This window comes from Tursiops truncatus, chromosome 17 (assembly GCF_011762595.2).
Source record: "Tursiops truncatus isolate mTurTru1 chromosome 17, mTurTru1.mat.Y, whole genome shotgun sequence".
In the NCBI taxonomy this organism is placed as follows: domain Eukaryota; kingdom Metazoa; phylum Chordata; class Mammalia; order Artiodactyla; family Delphinidae; genus Tursiops; species Tursiops truncatus.
The window spans coordinates 12,953,483-12,968,695 of NC_047050.1; the positions used below are offsets into that span (position 1 = coordinate 12,953,483).

Consider the following 15,213-nt stretch of genomic DNA (forward strand, 5'->3'; position numbering starts at 1 on the left):
AACTGCCAACCAAATCTTTTTAAGAGCCTCAACTAACCATTTACCATGAGATAATCATGATACATCATGAGCCAGTCAGCTACCACACTTAACAGCCAAAAAAAGAATTTGAAAATTTAGTTTGCATAGTTTTTGACTACGCATCTTGAAACACTGAAACTTGATGGTGGACTCCCATTTCTGCTTTGATTTCAGATCAGGAGTGAAGGCTTCAGGTTCAACCCTGTCACAGGTGGCTTGGGACTGGGTTTTTTATTCTTAGATCTGGAAAGGACCTCAGAACTCCCCTAGTTTAGCCCCTCAGTCCCCAAGTCCTCCCGAAAAACAGGCTAAGCAGGCCAGTGTCCCCAGACTAATTATTATCAGAGCTAGAACCAGGACCCAAGTGTACTAAATTCCAGCCTGTGGCAAAGAATCCCAGGCCAACATTACTCAACCCTCTAATCTCTGCACAAAAAATTACAGAAAAATTTTAAAACTGTTAAGACTTTGGGTCCATCTTCACATTTCCTCTCATTTTACAGACTTAAAAAGGCAGGTTCGGCGAGGTCAGGTGACTCACCTGAGGGAGAGCCTCAGAATTAGGAGTGAAAGTGGGATCAGATTTCTGATCCTCCGACTCTCCATCCAATTTCTTTTGGCAAATGAATCTGAAATTAGTTTAATCTCAGCCGAAGACAAGATATGTCTTGGCTTTACATGATGGAATCGTGGTCGTTACTGCATGCCCTGCCCCCCATGGCTGCCATCATGGGCTGCTCACTCTGAGGAAGTGCTCCACGGGTGCTAGGCACTAGGGTACAGCAAGATGAACAAGGATGGTTCTAGCCTTCCAAGCTGCTGGGAAGACATGAGCTTCCCGAGTAAACATATCCAGCCAGTCCTTGCTATGACCAGTCAAAAGGTAGTCGTTTTATAGTATTGACGTGGCGCTGTTCCGCACACGTAAGAAGCTCTGTGATATTTGGGTTTTGGGTTGATCTGGCACTGTTATGCACATGCATTTTTTTCACATATACACATATTATCAAAGTCATCCAAAGAGGAGAAGACTTATTACCGAGGACAGTATGTGCATATGCATTACTAACTAACATCAGTAATCCAGTTAAAAATGTTTTGCTTAACATGCTTTTCCCCTACAGAGTTTGAATTTATTCATTCCATGGCTGGGAAATTGCTTTTGTTGCAACATATTGGTAAAATATTCTGTCAAAGTAGTTTAAATAGCCTCCAATGAATTAATCTATATTCTCTATTCACAACAATTCATAGAGCTATCAAAAGGTATTTACACCCAATAAAGCCTTCAGCATCACAGTTCCTCATCTGTTGTCCATTAGTTACACACACAGGCAATTTTAAACTGTTTTGCTAGTGTGAAAGAACTGCTTCAATTAAAATGAGTTAAACAATGTCTCTAACTTATAACAGGGATGACAGTTGACCTTGAACAACACGGGTTGGAACACAATGGGTCCACTTTATGCAGATTTTTTTCAATAAACATGTACTACTCCATCTGTGGTTGGTTGGTTGAATCCACAAATGTGGAACCAGGAATCCAGAGGGCCAACTGTAGAGTTATATGTAGAATTTCCACTGCAGGGCGTTGGCACCCCTCACCCCTGCATTGTTCAGGGATCAACTGTATTTATAAATATGAAGCCAGTTCTTTCTTCATAGTACAGTAGCTCCTCTCCAGTAGCTTAATATTTCCAAATAATATATCTCAGTGAAAAAGAGCATATCCCACTGAAGATATGCTCTAGTAAGAGAAATGGATACCTGTTGGAAGGTACGGTATTGATTTGTTTCAGAAGTTCATCTGAGATTTAGGATAACAAAATCTCCCAATATTCAGTCATTCAAAAAAAATTTCTAGGGCTTCCCTGGTGGCACACTGGTTAAGAATCCGCCTGCCAATGCAGGGGACACGGGTTTGAGCCCTGGTCTGGGAAGATCCCACATGCCGCAGAGCAGCTGGGCCTGCGCTCTAGAGCCTGCAAGCCACAACTGCTGAAGCTCGCACGCCTGGAGCCCATGCTACGCAACAAGAGAAGCCACCACAATGAGAAGCCCATGTACCGCTGCGAAGAGTAACCCCCGCTTGCTGCAACTAGAGAAAGCCCACGCACAGCAACAAAGACCCAACTCAGCCAAAAATAAATAAATAAAGCCAAAAAAAAAAAGTAAAGGGAAAAATGCTTTACATTTGTACGAGTAAAAAAAAAATTCTAAATGCCTACTAGGCACCCAGCAATATACCATGTTTCAGGTAGGCAACAGTGAAGCACATAATTCAGAGAGGAAACTGACATGCAAATTCACAATGACATTGCATTATGTCTGCTACAGTGGAGTACCATGGGAGCAAAGGAGAAAAGAGAAGCCAAATCTTCCTGGGAGGAAAGTTTCTTAAAAGAAGGAATGTCTGAGCTAAGGCTAGGAACAGTAGGTAGCTGCTCCTCTGTAGGTAGCTAAAGGAGGGGGGAGGCTCGATGTCATGGAGGAAGGATCACTCCAGCATCAGTGAAAGGATGCACTGGAGGCGGATCCTGGAAAACCAGTTTGGTTGTCATTAAGCTTTCTTCTCTTGTTAGACAAAGATCTATTGCCAAAATCATCTAGAAGATCACCTAGGAAAGATACTCTGAGTTATCATCTGATTTATTCCACTGCTAATTGCAAATTGGCTATTTACACCACCACGTTCTTAAATGAGTACATTTATTGCTAGAGGCTTAAAGTAGTCCCCGACCAAGAGGACTGTTCTTTAGTGTGGCAACATCATTTAACTGTACAGAGACAACTGATTTATCGCTTCAGAATTTTCATCATATGTGGACAAAAGAGAGTAAGAGGGGAGTTTTTAAAAAACTGTTAGATGGCTAATTTAATCAAGTTATATGTGTATATCTATAGATACACACAGTCTTTCCAGAACTCATCCCAGGAATAAGAAATAAGCAAAATCATTTCCAAGCTGCCAAAAGCAATGTGACAGAATCTGTGCTGAGGTAACAGAAGTCTTCATGAACTGACTTATTTATGTTTAATTTAGAAATAATTCTAATAATTAGTTCAGTAATCTAGCTTCTTAGCTAATAACTTTCTTCCTTCATCCCCCCCTTTTTTCCTCTGCATTTCCTCCTTTCCTTCTCTCCTTCCCTGTTAAGTATCTATCATTTCCTAACACTATACTAGAATAACAGAAGGGCAGACATTCAAAAGGGACTTAAGCCTTTACCATAGACATCTGGTGCTTCTTGCTTGTATTAGATGAAACTAAGAACAAAAAAGGACATCAGATACAAAAACCGCTATAAGGACAAAAGATAGCATCTGGGAGCCATATAACACAGAAGCCAAGAGATCTCAGCACTTCAGTGTCTCTAAATAATTGATGTTGATTATAATTCCCCTTGGTTATAAAAGGTTAAGTATTAGCCTTGTGTTCAGTTAGGGCGTGTTAAGTTTAGAATGATTTCTACTAAGATAGTTTAAATAAAAACATTGCTGTTTATGTTGTTCTCAGCTCCTTTAAAACTAGTCCACATAGAATAGCATTTTTGAGGGCCTCAGGAATCTCTCCAGTTACCTACCCAAGATAAAATGCATACCTTTTAGCAAAGTTAAGCATAATGCTCTTTAAATCAAAAGCTGATTACAGATTAGATCACTGGCAAGCCATTTACTACTGGTCTAGAAAAACCTCACCCTTCCCACGTACAGTGCTTCCTCAGATCTGGGAGTCCAAAAGGGACAGTCAAAGAGAGTAAAAGAAGACACAAGTTTATCACTATTACCAGAGGAAACAATGCAAATTACAGTACCTATTAATAGCTGGGCCATAGTATTATTTTGCCTACTAGCATGATGTATAAGCACATACCTGTGTGTGTGTGTGTGTGTGTGTGTGTGTGTGTGTGTGTGTGTGTGTGTGTGTGTGTCTGGTTAAAGGGAAGCAAATCGACACCAAGTATATGTCTTTATCCATTGTTTTCTTCAGGTTACCCGAACTGCTTTGCGGGCTGGAAAGTAATTTAGAGGAGTCCTGAATGGACACAGAAATAAAGGCAGGGGAAGTGGGAGAGGAACCTAGTAGGGGATACTGCAAATAACATGCTGAATACCAATTCTAATATATTTATTTAATCTATACCATTGACATGATGCTGAATGTTCTGAGAAGGAAAACTTGTATGTTAAGGATTCATCAACTTCTGGTTCAAGATGGTGACGTAGGAGAACCGTGAGCTCACCTTTCCCCATGGACACACCATCTTCAGCTACATATGGAAAATTTTCCTCTGAAAAAACCCCTCAAAACTAGCTGAGTGACTCCCACACACTGAGTGAAAGAAAAAACCCACACTGAGGTGAGGAGATGCTGGGACACAATCTTGCAGTAAATAAACTCCATCCCTGGTGTGGCTACCCACAAATGGAAGGGAACTTGCAACCCCAAGCTTCTCTCTGAGAAGTGAAGTGTTTGAATCTTACATTGGATACCCCAGCTTTTAAGACTTGAGAACTGAGCCCCCAAAAGGTGACGCTTGGAAAGCCACAGGGCTTGCATCCACCAGAACCACAAGGCTACAGCAAACTGAGAAACAGTTCTTAAAAGGGCTCGTGTGCTCAGATTCACCGCCCCTCCCAGGGCCCAGCACAGAGGCAGCCAACAGAAACATGCCCAGATTTTCTGTGAGAGAGGCTTATTTGCTTGTCTTAAGTGTCAGCCTGAGGGGCAGGCATCTAACCTAACACAAATCTAGGGGTCTGTGGAAATCCTCTCCAAACGGAGACTGGCAGGTGCCACCTTTGTGCTCTCCCTCTGCCTCACTCCAGCTCACTGGTATCTCCCCAAAAGGAGCCTGTACCCCCATCTGGCACCCTGACTTTCGTGGCTGCCACCCAGGGGACAACTGTACATCGCCTGGCTCTGGGACCCAGTGGGGCTTTTGCTCATGTGTCCCACAGGACTGTAACCAATGGAAAAAGAGCTCTTAACTGGCTAACATCCCCAGGGTACAGTGCAGAAACAACAGACTGAGGGGCCCACTCTTTTTGTGAAAGAGGCCTAATAGAATATTTTTATAGCTAAGACCTAAGGGGTAGACCTCTAACTGAACACACATCTAAGGGCTGACTGTTATCCTCCCCAGAGGCCTTTAAGGGTGGACACTATCTTTGCACTCTCCCTTTGTTGCAATCCACAATGCAAAATCTCCTGAAGGGGAGCTTTTATATGTGTCTGGTGTCCCAGCTTTTATGTGTGATGCCTGGATTTGTGACTCCTGCCCATGGAATTCTCCTTGATCACCTAGATCTAGCGGCCAATGGGGCCTGTGCTTGCGGGTACCATGGAACTCTAACAAATGGAGAGACAATTTTTGGCCAGCTACCACCCCCAGGGCACAGTGCAGACAGCAGGCTAAACTGCACCCTTGGTCTTTCTGTGAAAGATGCCCATGTGCTCGTCACTGAGCTTTGACCTGAGAGGTAGGCTTCTAGTTTGTCAAGCATCGAGGGGCTACTGAGGTGCTTTCTAGGAATGGCCGGTGGGCACCATCTTTGTGTGCTCCATCTGCCTCACTCCAGGTCATTGGTATCTCCTGGAAAAGATATTGCGTACTTGTGTGCCACCCCAATTTGTGTGCCTGCTGCCCAGAGGACATCTCTAGATCACCTAGTTCTGGCGGCCAGTGAGACTTAAGCTCATAGTCCCACAGGACTGTATATATTTGCATATTTTAAAAGCTGTTGCCTGAGGGTCTGACTTCCAATTAGCCTCAATCTAGGTACTGACAGAGATCCTCCTCTCTGGGACACTGATAGGTCTTGCAACACCCCCAACTACCGGAAGCCACTAAAAGTAAAGTAGGGTGCTTGGAAAATTAAAAATATATGAGATACAACCAAGAGCTAGGGCAGGGTCGAATGGTAAGTTTCATCTCCTACATGAGACCTCTCCTTCAAGACTGGAAGAGGTGGCTGTTTTCTGTAATGCAGAGAAACCAAACAGAGAGTCGAGAAAAATGAAGAAACAGGAGAATATGTTCCAAGCAAAAGAACAAGACAAAACCTCAGAAAAAGACCTTAATGAAATGAAGTTAAGTGGTTTACCTGATAAAGAGTACAAAATAATGGTCCTAAATATGCTCACTGAGCTTGACAGAAAATGGCTGAACAAAGTGAAAATTTTAACAAAGAGATAGAAAATATAAGGACGTACCAAATAGAAGTCACAGAGCTGAAGAATACTATAACTGAACTGAAAAATACACTAGAGGGGTTCAACAGCAGACCAGATAAAGCAGAAGAAATGATAAGTAAATTTGAAGACAGGGCAGTAGAAATCACCCAATCAGAGCAGCAAAAAGAAAAAAGAATGAAAAAGAGTCAAGATAGCTTCAGGGACTCATGAGACAACATCAAGTGGCCCACTAGTTGCATTATAGAGGTTCTAGAAGGAGAAGAGTGAGAGAAAGGAGTAGAAAACTTATTTGAAGAAATGATGACTGAAAACTTTCCTAACCTGCAGAAGAAAACAATATGCAGATTTAGTAAGCCAAGAGAGTTTCAGAAAAGATGAACCCAGAGAGATCCAAACCAAGACACATAATTAAAGTGTCAAAAGTTAAAGACAAGGAGAAAAATCTTAAAAGCAGCAAAAAAAAAAAAAAAACCCAAAAAACTTGTTAGATACAAAGGAACCCCCATAAGAGTATCAGCAGATATTTTTTTCAGCAGAACCTTTGCAGGCCTGAAGGGTATGGCATGATATATTCAAAGTGCTGAAAGATATAAACTGCCAAACAAGAAAACTCTATCCAGAAAAGCTGTCATTCAGAATTGAAGGAGAGATAAAGAGTTTTTCAGATAAGCAAAGGGTAAGGGAATTCATCACCACTAGATGTGCCTTACAAGAAATGTTCAAAGGGGACTTATTTGAGCTGAAATAAAAGGGTACTAATTAGTAACAGGATAACATATAAAAGTATAAATCTCACTGGTTAAAGGTAAATATATGGTAAAATTCAAAATAATCTAATGTTGTAACCATGGTGGGTTAATCACTTGTAAAGCTTGTATGAAGAACTTTAGAATACATTGAAACGTAAGTTGTTATCAATGTAAAATAGACTTGTTATAAACGTAAGTTTTATTTTTACGTAAGCCTTATGGTAACTGCAAAGCACAAATCTATAGTAGATACACCAAAGATAAAGGAATCTAAGCATACCACTACAGAAAATGATCAAATCACATAAAGAAGATGTGGTACATATGTACAATGGAATACTACTCAGTCATAAAAATAATGAAATAATGCCATTTGCAGCAACATGGATGGACCTAGAGATTATCATACTAAGTAAGAAAAAGATGCATACCATATGATATCACTTATTTGTGTAATCTAAAATATGACATGAACAAACTTATTCACAAAACAGAAACAGACTCACAGATATAGGGAACAGACTTGTGATTGCCAAGGGGGAAGGGGAATGGTGGAGGGATAGAGTGGGAGTTTGGGGTTATCAGATGCAAACTAATATATATAGAATGGATAAACAAGGTCCTACTGTATAGCATAGGGAATTATATTCAATATCCTGTAATAAACCATAATGGAAAAGAATATTAAAAAGAATGTATATATACATATAACTGAATCATTTTGCTGTATAGCAGAAATTAACCCAGCATTGTAAATCAACTATACTTCAATAAAAAATGTATGGAAATTTAAAAATATAATGTAATTAAAAAAAAGAAAATGATCAAATCAGAAAAGAGCAAGAGAAGAAGAAAGGAACAGATAAAGTACAAAGAAGCCAGGAAACAATGAACAAAATGGCAATAAGTACATACCTATTAATAATTACTTTAAATGTAAATAGATTAAATTCTCCAATCAAAAGAAATAAAGTGGCTGAATGGGTAAAACAACACCCATCTATATGCTGCTAAAGAGACTTACTTCAGATATAAGGACACACAGACAAAGTGGGGGATAGAAAAGATTCCATGGAAATGGAAACAGAAACCTGGGATAGCTATACTTATATCAGACAAAACTGTAAAAGAGACATAGAAGGTCATTCCATAATGATAAAGGGGTCACTCTAACATAAGGCTATACCATTTGTAAATATTTATTCACCCAACATAGGGGCACCTAAATACATAAAACAAATATTAAGAGACCTACAGGGAGAAATAGACAGCAATACAATGACAGTAGGGGACTTTAATACCCTACTTTTACCAATGAGTAAATCATCCAGACAGAAAATCACTAAGGAAACGTTGCCCTTAAACAACATACTAGACCAGATCGACTTAAACAGACATGTACAGAAAATTCCATCCAAAAGCAACAGAATACACACTCTTTTCAAGTGCACATGAAACATTCTCCAGGGCAGATCATATGTTAGGCCACAAAACAAGTCTGAATAAATTTAAGACTGAAATTATATTAAGCATCTTTTCCAACCATAATAGTATGAGACCAAAAATCAATTACAAAAAGAAAATTGGGAAGTTTATAAATATGTGGAGATTAAACAACATAGTATTGAACAACCAATGGCTCAAAGAAAAAATTCAAAATAGGAATCAAAAGTACATTGAGACAAATGAAAATGGAAATACAACATACCAAAACTTATGAGATGTAGCAAACACAGTTATAAGAGGGACATTCATAGATGTAATGCTTATACCAAGAAACAACAAAAATCTCAACTTAACTTTACAACACAAAGAACTAACAAAAAGAGGAACAAATAAAGCCCAAAGTTAGTAAAGGAAGGAAATAACAAAGATAAGAATGGAAATAAATCAAACAGAGACTAAAAATACAATAAAAAGATCAATGAAATTAAAAGCTGTTTTTCTGAAAAGATAGACAAAACTGAAACACCTTTAGCTAGACCCACCAATCAAAAAGAGAAGACTCAAAGTCAGAAACGAAAGAGGAGACATTACAACTGATTCCACAGAAAAACAAAAGATCCTAAGAGACTACTATGAACAATTAAATGCCAAAAAATTGAACAACCTAGAAGAAGGGGATAAACTCCTAGAAACGTACCACATACTGAGACTGAATCACGAAGAAAAAGAAAATCAGAACAGATTGATTACTAGGAGATTGAATCAGTAATCAAATACTCCCAACAAACAAAAGTCCAGGACCAGATGGCTTCACTGGTGAATTCTATCAAACATTTAAAGAAAAATTAATACCAACTCTTCTAAAACTCTTCCAAAAATAGAAGAGGAGGGAATATTTGCAAACTCATTTCATGAGGCCAGCATAAGTCTGATACCAAAACAAGACAAGGATGCCACAAGAAGAGAAAATTAGAGTACAGGTCTTTCAACCCCTTGATTAAATTTATCCCTATGTATTTTATTCTTTTTGAAGCAATTGTAAATGGGATTGTTTTCTTAACTTCTCTGATAGTTTGTAATATCAAATATCAGCCAATATCTCTGATGAACATGGATGCAAATTTTCTCAACCAAATTATTAGCAAACTAAATTCAAACAATACATTAAAAGAATCATACACCATGATGAAGTGGGATTTATTCCAAAGATACAAAGATGGTTTAAGATCCACAAATCAATGTGATATACCACATTAATGTGATAATGTGATATCCAAATTATCCTTATTAAAATAAGGATAAAAATTACATGGTCATCTCAATAGATGCAGAAAGAGAATTTGACAAAATTCAACATCCAAACTCAACAAAGTGGGTACAGAGGGAATATACCTCGGCACAATGAAGGCCATATATGACAAGCCCACAGCTAACCTCATACTCAAGGGTAAAAGACTTTTCCTCTAAGATCAGGAAAATGACTGGGATGCCCACTCTTTGATTCAACACCATATTGGGAGTCCTAGCCAGAGCAATTAGGCAAAACATTTTTTTTGATTAAAAAAAAAAAAAAGAAATCCAAATAGGAAAGGAAGCAAAATTGTCACTATTTACAGATGATATTAAAACTGTTGGAATTAATCAAATTCAGTAAAGTTGCAGGATACAAAATCAATATGCCAAAGTCTGTTGTGTTTCTATACACTAACAGCGAACTATCAGAAAGAGAAAGTAGGAAAACAACCCCGTTTACAACTGCATCAAAAAGAATAAAATACCTAGGAATAAATTTAATCAAGGGGGTAAAAGATCTGTACACTAGAAATTGTAAGACACTGATGAAAGAACTTGAAGACACAAATAAATGGAAAGATATTCCATGCTCACTGATTGAAACAATTAAAATTAAAATGTCCATGCTACCCAAAGCAATCTACAGATTCAATGCAACCCCTATCAAAATTCCAATGGCATTTTTCACAGAACTACCACATACAATCCAAAAATTTGTGTGAAACCACAAAAGACCCCCACTGGACAAAGCAATCTTCAGAGGGAAGAACAAAGCTGGAGGCATCGTGTCATGCATATATGGTCAATTAATTTACAATGAAAGAGCCAAGAATCTACAACAAGGAAAGGATAGTCTCTTCAGTAAATGGTGTTGGGAAAACTAGACAGTCACATGCCGAAGGATGAAACTAGACCACTATCTTACACCGTACACAAAAACAAACTCAAAATGGATTAAAGACTTGACTGTAAGACCTGAAACCATAAAACTCCTAAAAGAAAACATGGGCGATAAGCTCCTTGACATTGGTTTGGTAATGATTTTTTTGGATTTGACATCAAAAGCAAAGGCAACAAAAGCAAAAATAAACAAGTGGGACTACATTAAACTAAAAAAATCTTCGGCACAGCAAAGGAAACCATTAACAAAATGAAAAGACTACCTACCAAATGAGAGAAAATATTTGCAAAATCATATATCTGATAAGAGATTCATATCTAAAATAGATAAAGAATACATGTAACTCAATAGCAGAAAAGTGAACAATTCAATTAAAAAGTGAGCAGAGGATCTGAATAGACATTTTTCCAAAGAAGACATACAGTTGGCCAACAGGTAAATGAAATGGTCCTCAGCACCACTAATCATCAGGGAAATGCAAGTCATGACCACAATGACCTATCACCTCACACCTATTAGTATGTTTATTATCAAAAAGACAAAAATAACAAGTTTTGGTGAGGATGTAGAGAAAATGGAACTCTTGTATCCTGTTGATGGGAATGTAAATTGGTACTGCTATCAATACCATAGAAAACAGTATGGAGTTTCCTCAAAAAATTAAAAGTAGAACTACCACATGATCCAGTAATTCCACTTCTGAGTATCTATCCAAAGGAAAAGAAAACACTAACTCAACAAAATATAGGCACCCCGATGTTCATTGCAACATTATTTACAATAGCCGATACGTAGAAGCAACCTAAGTATCCGTCAATGGGTGAATGGATAAAGAAAATATACAAATATACAACAGAATATTATTCAGCCATAAAAAGGAAATCTTGCCATTTGTGACAACATGGATGGACCTTGAGGGCTTTATGCTAAGTGAATTAAGTCAGACAAGTCAGACCAATAGCATATGTGTGGTCTCACTTATATGTGTAATCTAACCCCCCCTCCAAACAAACAAAATAATAAGCTCATAGATACAGAGAACAGATTGGTGGTTGCCAGAGGTAGGGGTGAGTAAAATGGGTGAAGGTCGTCAAAAGAGACAAAATTCCGATTTTAAAATAAGTCACGATGGTGTAATATACAGCTTGGTGACTACAGTTAATACTGTATTTTATATTTGAAAGTTGCTAAGAGAATAGATCTAACAAGTTCTCATCACAAGAAAAAAATTTATAACTGTGTGGTAATGGATGTTAACTAGACTTATTTGTGATCATTTCACAATAGATACAAATAGCAAATCACTATGTTATACACCTGAAACTAATGTTATATGTCAATTTTCAGTAAAAAAAAAAAAAAAAAGCATCTCCCTTGAACTAAAAAAAGTAATAATTCACCTATACTGTATACATAAACACAAACTCACTTATGTTTCACCATCTTTGTTCGTTATGTAATCCAAGAGGATGGCTCAGGGGGTATCTTCAGTTTCATTTTGGAGGGAAACAGTTCTTCTCTAACTGTTACTGTGAGTTCTTATTCTGACTACTGATGGCAGCTGCTGTGGAGCCCAGAGCTGTTTTCAAACATGAACTATCATGTGGTCAGCCTTGAAAGCCATCGGCTCCATCTTGCTTAGAGCCCACAATGGTGTCCAGCTCATAATAGGTGCTCATTAAATACTGTTTGGAATTAAAACCTGCCTGTGCATCTATCTTTCAGTTGTCTGTAAAGATCCTGGACTCTGGGTCCCCTGACAACCTTTTATCTTCCTTCATTTCTGCCCCTCCCCCACCCCAACACTTTAGCTCACTCAGCAAGAGATGCTTTTCACAAAGGCCCTTCTCAGTGGCATCACATTACTGAACACATCTGTCTAAAGCTAGCAGACACACAATGTTTTGGCTTCTTCATGTCAGCTAGTGTTCCATAGGGTTCATTTGTGATGCTAACAGAAATGATTAAGAATCAGGCTGAGAGGACTGAAGTATAAAAATATATGAAACAAGATAGAATACTACTGCATCCTTACATGTCTTCATTCTGGCCTCATATTTTATATATATGTGGTACCAGCTTTGCCAGTCAACTAAGAGACATGATGTCCTTGAATTTGAAACCCGTGAGTGTGTAGTCTGCTTCAGAAACAAGAGGCTTTGGAAGAAGATTTTACTTTTCAATTGCTAAGAAAATCATTCGACGTCACATCTTCGTGCAGGTTAGAATAGTACCCTTGGTTTTCTTCTGCAGTGAACTTCAAACATTTTTGCTTACTTACACACAAAAGATTTTGAAGAACTATCTCCTCACATCATCTAATATTTTCATCATAAGTTTAAATAGTTACAATGGATATAGTTTCAGTGTATTGTAAATATTGACATTTTAAAAATACATATTTTAAAATGTATCTAAAGGAATCCAAGTATCATGTAACAATGGGAAATCTTATATTCTTTTCCTCTTTGAACTCATATTTTCATTCCAATTCTAGTGCAAAATATTATTCTGTTACCTGCAAATTTTCTAGATTACCCTTTAATAGTTCCGTGCAACCCAAAGCAGTGCATTTTCTATTTTTTCCCGATCTCACTGAATGGCATCATTATCTTTTCTTTAAATGCACTTAAAAAAATTAATTAATTAGTTTATTTATTTTTGGCTGCGTTGGGTCTTTGTTGCTGCACACAGGCTTTCTATAGTTGCGGCGAGCAGGGGCTACTCTTCATTGTGGTGCACGGGCTTCTCATTGTGGTGGCTTCTCTTGTTGTGGAGCATGGGCTCTAGGCACTTGGTCTTCAGTAGTTGTGGTGCGTGGGCTCAGTAGTTGTGGCACGTGGGCTCAGTAGTTGTGGCACATGGGCTTAGTTGTTCCGTGGCATGTGGGTTCCTCCGGACCAGGACTCGAACCCGTGTCCCCTGCATTGGCAGGCAGATTCTTAACCACAGCGCCACCAGGGAAGTCCCAGCATGACTATCTATCCAAGTCCTCATACCAGTAACCTAGAAGTCACCCTTTCTTTTATCTTCCTCACTCATCCTGTCCATTATCAAGTCCTTTTTACTCTACCTCCAGTGTCAAGTCAAATCCATCTGAGTCCCTCCAGCACCCCAGGGGTCTACAAGAATTCCCGAGGGGTGATTCGTCAGCAAGTTGAGGCTCAAAATGATCATGTAGAGGCAAAAGCCTAAGCAATTTATATTTCATTTAGAAAGTGTCATAGCAGAAATGCTATTAACCTAGGTACCAACCAGCCTGAAGTCCTGCTCAGAACACAATCAAAATGCTTTATTCTAAGTCCCATAAAATGTTTTGCTTCTAAACTGATGAAATGCCAAATCAGAGGCTTCTTTGAACAAATATGCCCTAACTACTTTGTTTGCTTTAAGCTTATAGCATGCTTTTGGCACTGCAAAGGAAGGTATTATTTCACTAAGTTTAAAAAAATAAATCAAGTTTTTATGTAACAAAGTGAGTTTCCAAAATTGTGGATGACAGCAACTTGGAAGCTATATCAATTCTGCAGTAAGTAACAAGGCAACTAGGTGTGATTTGCAGGTGCAGGTATACTGGGCAGCTAATCAAACAGCCCAAGGAGAAATATAAAAAGATGAACTGTGGACAAGGAAAAAGGAGACAGAAACTTCTGCTCAATAAAAGAAGCAGGGATATCATGCCAGGTCTAAATTCTTTGGTCCTGTTTTTCTTACATCTATCCCCTTCTCTTACTCTATCTGATAGCATGAAAACCAGATCCTGAAAGGGGCAAAATAAAGGATGTTCAAATTTTCTGAATCTAGGATATAAAACAGTTTAAAGTTTGAATTTGAATGTTCAAGGTTGCATTATTTTTATTTTGTAATCTCTTCCAATGGTTTATTTTTATCCTCAGAAAATAATGGCATTTTAGCACTCACATGGAATGGAATAGACTTAATTCAGCAAAATTCATTTAACAAAGATGTATTAAATACCTCCTATGCAGCAGGCACTATCTGAGGCACTGAAAACTACTGTCACCCAGCATCATATCCATAGCAGGAATCTGACCATAGTGACGGTCTTCTGAGTAGAGACAGAGACTATATGACTGATGCTCCTTGCAGATTTACTGATCATTGGAAGCAACCAACCAAAGACGCAACCATAGTGAAACTGGCCCTGGGTATGTTTTCCCATCAGACACATCCTGCCCCATCGCTGGGTTGGTTGCCCTCCTCATTTCTGCTGGGACCTTCCTTCCTCCACAGCAGAGGGGATGGCTGCCTGAAATTCTGGAAGCTATGCCGGTGACCTGCACGTGTTAGAGGTAGTTTTGTCTCTCTTTCTACTCATCCCATTATTTCCCACATTTTATATTCTAGTTACATTCTTCCCATTTAAATCTTACCACCCTGGTACGTTGGTTCTTTCACTCCTCCCCTACTCCATCAGAACGGACTCTAACTGACCCACTACTTTTTTTTTTTTAACATCTTTATTGGAGTATAATTGCTTTACAATGGTGTGTTAGTTTCTGCTTTATAACAAAGTGAATCAGTTATACATATACATATGTTCCCATATCTCTTCCCTCTTGCGTCTCCCTCCCACCCTCCCT

The 15,213-nt window shown here is 38.5% G+C and overlaps 1 protein-coding gene across 2 annotated transcripts in view; it reads right to left on the reverse strand.

The window, feature by feature from the left end:
• Positions 1-15,213, reverse strand: part of CPA6 (carboxypeptidase A6) — a 266,718-nt gene that overhangs the window by 193,155 nt on the left and 58,350 nt on the right. The gene's annotated exons all lie outside the window — the stretch shown is intronic.